The sequence below is a fragment of the Bos indicus genome, chromosome 12, assembly GCF_029378745.1.
Source record: "Bos indicus isolate NIAB-ARS_2022 breed Sahiwal x Tharparkar chromosome 12, NIAB-ARS_B.indTharparkar_mat_pri_1.0, whole genome shotgun sequence".
Taxonomy (NCBI): Eukaryota; Metazoa; Chordata; class Mammalia; order Artiodactyla; family Bovidae; genus Bos; species Bos indicus.
The window spans coordinates 69,770,015-69,778,055 of NC_091771.1; positions in this window are offsets into that span (position 1 = coordinate 69,770,015).

The window sequence follows — 8,041 nt, forward strand, 5'->3', positions numbered from 1 at the left end:
GGCCTTCCTGTCCATCACCAACTCTCGGAGTTCACTCAGACCCACGTCCATCGAGTCAGTGATGCCATCCAGCCATCTCATCCTCTGTCGTCCCCTTCTCCTCCTGCCCCCAATCCCTCCCAGCATCAGAGTCTTTTCCAATGAGTCAACTCTTTGCATGAGGCAGCCAAAATACTGGAGTTTCAGCTTCAGCATCATTCCTTCCAAAGAAATCCCAGGACTGATCTCATTCAGAATGGACTGGTTGGATCTCCTTGCAGTCCAAGGGACTCTCAAGAGTCTTCTCTAACACCACAGTTCAAAAGCATCAATTCTTCGGCGCTCAGCCTTCTTCACAGTCCAACTCTCATATCCATACATGACCACAGGAAAAACCATAGCCTTGACTAGATGGACCTTTGTTAGCAAAGTAATGTCTCTGCTTTTGAATATACTATCTAGGTTGGTCATAACTTTCCTCCCAAGGAGTAAACGTCTTTTAATTTCATGGCTGCAGTCACCATCTGCAGTGATTTTGGAGCCCCAAAAAATAAAGTCTGACACTGTTTCCACTGTTTCCCCATCTATTTCCCATGAAGTGATGGGACTGGATGCCATGATCTTCGTTTTCTGAAGTTTTAAGCCAACTTTTTCACTCTCCCCTTTCACTTTCATCAGGAGGCTTTTTAGTTCCTTTTCGCTTTCTACCATCAGGGTGGTGTCATCTGCATATCTGAGGTTATTGAGATTTCTTCCAGCAATCTTGATTCCAGTTTGTGTTTCTTCCAGTCCAGCGGTTCTCATTATGTACTCCGCATATAAGTTAAATAAGCAGGGTGACAATATACAGCCTTGACATACTCCTTTTCCTATATGGAACCAGTCTGTTGTTCCATGTCCAGTTCTAACTGTTGCTTCCTTGTCTGCATATAGGTTTCTCAAGAGGCAGGTCAGGTGGTCTGGTATTCCCATCTCTTTAAGAATTTTCCACAGTTTATTCTGATCCACACAGTCAAATGTTTTTACATAGTCAATAAAGCAGAAATAGATGTTTTTCTGAAACTATCTTGCTTTTTCAATGATCCAGCAAATGTTGACAATTTGATCTCTGGTTCCTCTGCTTTTTCTAAAACCAGCTTGAACATCTGGAAGTTCATGGTTCACATATTGCTGAAGCCTGGCTTGGAGAATTTTGAGCATTACTTTACTAGCGTGTGAGAAGAGTGCAATTGTGTGGTAGTTTGAGCATTTTTTGGCATTGCCTTTCTTTGGGATTGGAATGAAAACTGACCTTTTCCAGTCCTGTGGCCACTGCTGAGTTTTCCAAATTTGCTGGCATATTGAGTGTAGCACTTTCACAGCATCTTCTTCCAGGATTTGAAATAGCTCAACTGGAATTCCATCACCTCCACTAGCTTTGTTCATCGTGGTGCTTTCTAAGGCCCACTTGACTTCACATTCCAGGATGTCTGGCTCTAGGTGAGTGATCACAGCATCATGATTATCTTGGTCATGAAGACCTTTTTTGTACAGTTCTTCTGTGTATTGTTTCCACCTGTTCTTAATATCTTCTGCTTCTGTTAGGTCCATACCCTTTCTGTCCTTTATTGAGCCCATCTTTGCATGAAATGTTCCCTTGGTATCTCTAATTTTCTTGAAGAAATCTCTAGTCTTTCCCATTCTGTTGTTTTCCTCTATTTCTTTGCATTGATTGCTGAGGAAGGCTTTCTTATCTCTCCTTGCTCTTCTCTGGAACTCTGCATTCAGATGCTTATATCTTTCCTTTTCTCCTTTGCTTTTTGCTTCTTTTCCTTTCACAGCTATTTGTAAGGCCTCCTCAGGCAGCCATTTTGCTTTTTTGCATTTCTTTTCCATGGGGATGGTCTTGATTCCTGTCTCCTGTACAATGTCACAAACCTTCGTCCATAGTTCATCAGGCACTCTATCTATCAGATCTAGTCCCTTAAATCTATTTCTCACTTCCACTGTATAATCATAAGGAATTTGATTTAGGTCATACCTGAATGGACTAGTTGTTTTCTCTACTTTCTTTTAAGTCTAAATTTGGCAATAAGGAGTTCATGATCTGAGCCACAGCTCCCGGTCTTGTTTTTGCTGACTGTATAGAGCTTCTCCATCTTTGGTTGCAAAGAATATAATCAATCTAGAAGAAATATACAAAAAAGATCTTCATGACCCAGATAACCACGATGGTGTGATCACTGGACGAGAGCTAGACATCCTGGAATGTGAAGTCAAGTGGGCCTTAGAATGCACCACTATGAACAAAGCTAGTGGAGGTGATGGAATTCCAAGTGAACTATTTCAAATCCTAAAAGATGATGCTGTGAAAGTGCTGCACTCAATATGCCAGCAAATTCGGAAAACTCAGCAGTGGCCACAGGACTGGAAAAGGTCAGTTTTCATTCCAATCCCAAAGAAAGAGAATGCTAAAGAATGTTCAAACTACCCCACAATTGCACTCATCTCACACGCTAGTAAAGTGATGCTCAAAATTCTCCAAGCCAAGCTTCAAGAGTACGTGAACTTGAACTTCCAAATGTTCAAGGTGAATTTAGAAAAGGCCGAGGGACCAGAGATCAAATTGCCGGCCTTTGTTGGATCATCGAAAAAGCAAGACAGTTCCAGAAATACATCTACTTCTACTTTATTGACTATGCCAAAGCTTTTGACTGTGTGGATTACCACAAACTGTGGAAAATTCTTGAAGATATGGGAATAGTAGACCACTTGACCTGCCTCCTCAGAAATCTGTAAGCAATAGTTAGAAGCAATAGTTAGAAGCAGACATGGAACAACAACAGACTGGTTCCAAATTGGGAAAGGAGTACTTCAAGGCTGTATATTGTCACCCTGCTCTTTTAACTTATATGCAGAGCACGTCATGAGAAATGCCAGGCTGAATGAAGCACAGGCTGGAATCAAGATTGCCAGGTTAAATATCAATAACCTCAGATATGCAGATGACACTACCCTTATGGGAGAAAGCGAAGAACTAAAGTGCCTCTTGATGAAAGAGGAGAGTGAAAAAGTTGGTTTAATACTCAACATTCAGAAAATTAAGATCATGGCATCCAATCCCATCACTTCATAGCAAATGGATGGGAAAACAATGGAACGAGTGAGAGATTTTATTTTTTTTTTTGGCTCCAAAATCACTGCAGATGGTGACTGCAGCCATGAAATTAAATGATCCTTACTCCTTGGAAGAAAAGCTATGATCAACGTAGACAGCATATTAAAAAGCAGAGACATTACTTTGCCAACAAAGGTCCCTCTAGTCAAAGCTATGGTTTTTCCATTAGTCATGTTTGGATGAAAGAAAGCTGAGCACTGAAGAATTGATACTTTTGAACTGTGGTGTTGGAGAAGACTCTTGAGAGTCCCTTGGACTGCAAGGAGATCCAACCAGTCCATCCTAAAGGTAATCAGTCTGAATATTCATTGAAAGGACTGATACTGAAGCTGAAACTCCAATACTTTGGCCACCTGATGCAAAGAACTGATTCATTGAAAAGACCCTGAGTATAGGAAAGATTGAAGGCAGGAGGAGATGGGGATGACAGAGGATGAGATGGTTGGATGGCATCACCGACTTGATGGACTTGAGTTTGAGTACTGACTGACTGATTGGGTATCTATTTATCTGTTAGTGGACATTTGAGTTGTTTCTACCTTTTGACTGTTGTACATAATGGTGCTATCAACAGGGTGCACAAATGACCAGTCAAATTCATGCTCTAAGTTATTCTGGTTACATTCTGGGAAATGAAATTGTTGTGCTGTGTACTAATTTCATGTTTGGTTTTTGAGGAAATGCCATATTCTCTTCCATTGTGGCTACATCATTTTACATTTTCTCTTGAGCATTGATTTTTCTGTTTAACTTGAAGACTAAATAGAAAGAATTTATGAACCGTGATATTTTGTTTGGATCCATGGCTCCAGCTGATGGTCTGTTGAAATTGCTCAAGGTGGTCTGTCAGGTTTCTCAGTTCTAGGGAATTTTTCTGAGCTTTTTGTCAAATCAAGGGATTGTACAGCACAGTTTTTTTTTTTTTTTTGTAAAGTCAGCAGACTGGCGTTAAGAACACAGGTTCCTCACAGGATTAGTATTTTGACTGTTATACTGATCAGTTTTAGAATGAGGAAACTAAGACCAAAGTGTTTAAATGGTGTCATACCTGGTATCAATGACCGACCAGATTTATAGTCCAGGTCCCCTAATCTCTTTCCTTAAGGCGGCCTCTCCACTTTCATCTTGTTGTTGTTTAGTCACTAAGTCCTGTCCAACTCTTTGTGACCCCATGGACTCCAGCACACCAGCCTTCCCTGTCCTTTATTATCTCTCGGAGTTTGGGCAAACTCATGTCCATTAAGTTGAGGATGCCATCCAACTATCTCATCCTCTGTTGCCCCCTCCTCCTCCTGCCCTTAATCTTTCCCAGCATTAGGGTCTTTGCCAATGAGTTGGCTCTTGGCATCAGGCAGCCACACTGTTGGAGCTTCAGTTTCAGTATCGGTCCTTACAATGAGTATTCAGGGTTGATTTTCTTTAGGACTGAGTGGTTGGATCTCCTAGCTGTCCAGGGGACTCTCAAGAGTCTTCTCTAGAACCACATTTCAAAAGCATCAGTTCTTCGGTGCTCAGCCTTCTTTATGGTCCAGCTCTCACATCAGTACATGACTACTGGAAAGAAGATAGCTTTGACTATATGGACCTTTGTTGGCATAATGATGTCTCTGCTTTTTAATATGCTGTTTAGGTTTTGGCTGAAAATTACTTAGTTTACTTAGTCTAAACCTACATTCACTTATCCTTCGGACAGGTCCAAGTTCATTGAGAAACAGAGTGGAGGGTTTTGCTTCTGTCTCCTGCTCCTCCTTTTGCTGTCCTTGTAAGCAGGGCTGCCGCCACATTGAATCGTTTAAGGATGAACATGGGTCCCCAAAGCCCTGCTGTCAGGCATCATCCTGCTCGTCCTGACACCACACAAGACCCCATGAAAATGCACTCCATTTTGCTAAGTTCTCAGACTGACTTGGTATCACTGTAGGAATCGATTCTCTGTATCTTTCTCTCATTTCAGTCACTGTGCCTGAGTAGCTCAGCCATGGGGAAGACCACCACAGGCCAGATAGTCAACCTGCTGTCCAACGATGTGAACAGGTTTGATCAGGTGAACTGCCCCTGAGGGATCATCTTCCATTTCCCGTCCTTCTTCTTACTGGATTTAGCTTATTGGGATGCCACGTGCCAGGGTTTGGTGTCCGTCAGTGTTCTGTTGAGGACATAAGACAAGGGTTCTCTTTATCCAACGCTCATTTCCTCTGTGTGCAGCTTAGATGTGATGATATGTTTTGTCCTGTACATGAGAAGTTTGTTTTTCTGACATTGTCTGCAATATACTTCAGTAATAGGCAGGCAGTAGTGTTCTGGGACAGCTTGATTAGTGTTAGTAGAGGTCCTCCATAGAAGTTTCGTAGTGGCCCTTCTTGGCATGTGGTGTCAGTGTTGCTGCCTGAATTGTCTTCCTTCTCCTCTGCATGATGAAGGCCTGGTGGGCAGGGATTGTTCCTTCTCCTGCCCCCTGTTCAGTGCTGCTGCATAGGGAGCCATGGAGGAATAATGCCAAGTGAGTGGTCTCCAGCTTTGCACAACCTCCTCTCTGCTGTCCCATCATACCCATTTCACACTTACCTTATGAATAGATCACAATTCCAGGGTGTTGCAGCTGTTGGACAGATCTGCATAGAACAGTTCTCTTTCCTGGATGATCCTGGCCTTTAAGTTTGGGGGCTTACCTGGTAGCTCCAGGTAAGAGCTGGAGTCCACCTGCAATGCAAGAGGCCCCGGTTTGATCCCTGGGGTCAGGAACATTCCCTGGAGAAGGAAATGATACCCCGCTCCAGTTATCATGCCAGGATAATTCCATGGACAGAGGAGCCTGGTGGGCTATAATCCATGGGGTCGCAAAGAGTCGGACATGACTAAGCGACTAACACTTTCACTTCTCCTTCAATTATTCACTCATGAAACATGACGTAAGGCCTCTATTCAATTTGAAGGATGAATAAGCCTTAATTTCTGCCCTGGAAAGGCCACAGCCTGTCCAAAAGGTAAATGTACAAGCAGTTGTCGGAAGTGTGGTAAGTACCATAATATAGGCTCTTCTGGGGAGATGGGGCTGATTTTTGGGACAGAGAGAGTTGGGGAAGCCCTGAGTTCATCTGTGTTGTGGATAAAATCAACATCATCCATCAGTGGTGCTGGTCGGGTTCTCCCTGGATGTCCCTGAGGCTGGCCCTGTGCTGCCCCCAGAACAGCGTGATCTGGGGTGGAAGCTTGGATTTCTGCTTCAGCAGGTGTAAAACTCACTGAGATAATTTCTGTTTAAATTCCTGTCTGTTCCTGGGGGAGGAGCCAAGATGGCGGAGGAGTAGGACAGGGAGAACACTTTGTCCCCCACAAATTCATCAAAAGAGCATTTAAACGTCGAGTAAATTCCACAAAACAACTTCTGAATGCCGGCAGAGGACATCAGGCACCCAGTAAAGCAATCCAACTCTTCGAAAGGAGCGCGACTGAACAAAGAGAAGAAATACAGCTCCACCCATCAGAACACCGACACAAGCTTCCCTAACCAGGAAACCTTGACAAGCCACCTGTACAAATCCACACACAGCGAGGAAAAGCCACAATAAAGAGAACTCCACAAACTGCCAGAATACAGAAAGGACACCCCAAACTCAGCAATTTAAACAAGATGAAGAGACAGAGGAATAGCCAGCAGATAAAGGAACAGGATAAACGCCCACCAAACCAAACAAAAGAGGAAGAGATAGGGAATTTACCTGATAAAGAATTCCGAATAATGATAGTGAAATTGATCCAAAATCTTGAAATTAAAATGGAATCACAGATAAATAGCTTGGAGACAAGGATTGAGAAGATGCAAGAAAGGTTTAACAAGGACCTAGAAGAAATAAAAAAGAGTCAATATATAATGAATAATGCAATAAATGAAATTAAAAACACTCTGGAGGCAACAAATAGTAGAATAACAGAGGCAGAAGATAGGATTAGTGAATTAGAAGATAGAATGGTAGAAATAAATGAATCAGAGAGAATAAAAGAAAAACGAATTAAAAGAAATGAGGACAATCTCAGAGACCTCCAGGACAATATTAAACACTACAACATTTGAATCATAGGGGTTCCAGAAGAAGAAGACAAAAAGAAAGACCATGAGAAAATACTTGAGGAGATAATAGTTGAAAAATTCCCTAAACTGGGGAAGGAAATAATCACCCAAGTCCAAGAAACCCAGAGAATCCCAAACAGGATAAACCCAAGGCGAAACACCCCAAGACACATATTAATCAAATTAACAAAGATCAAACACAAAGAACAAATATTAAAAGCAGCAAGGGAAAAGCAACAAATAACACACAAGGGAATTCCCATCAGGATAACAGCTGATCTTTCAATAGAAACTCTTCAAGCCAGGAGGGAATGGCAAGACATACTTAAAATGATGAAAGAAAATAACCTACAGCCCAGATTATTGTACCCAGCAAGGATTTCATTCAAGTATGAAGGAGAAATCAAAAGCTTCTCAGACAAGCAAAAGCTGAGAGAATTCTGCACCACCAAACCAGCTCTCCAACAAATACTAAAGGATATTCTCTAGACAGGAAACACAAAAATGGTGTATAAATTCGAACCCCAAACAATAAAGTAAATGGCAACGGGATCATACTTATCAGTAATTACCTTAAACGTAAATGGGTTGAATGCCCCAACCAAAAGACAAAGACTGGCTGAATGGATACAAAAACAAGACCCCTACATATGTTGTCTACAGGAGACCCACCTCAAAACAGGGGACACATACAGACTGAAAGTGAAGGGCTGGAAAAAGATTTTCCATGCAAATAGGGACCAAAAGAAAGCAGGAGTAGCAATACTCATATCAGATAAAATAGACTTTAAAACAAAGGCTGTGAAAAGAGACAAAGATGGTCACTACATAATGAT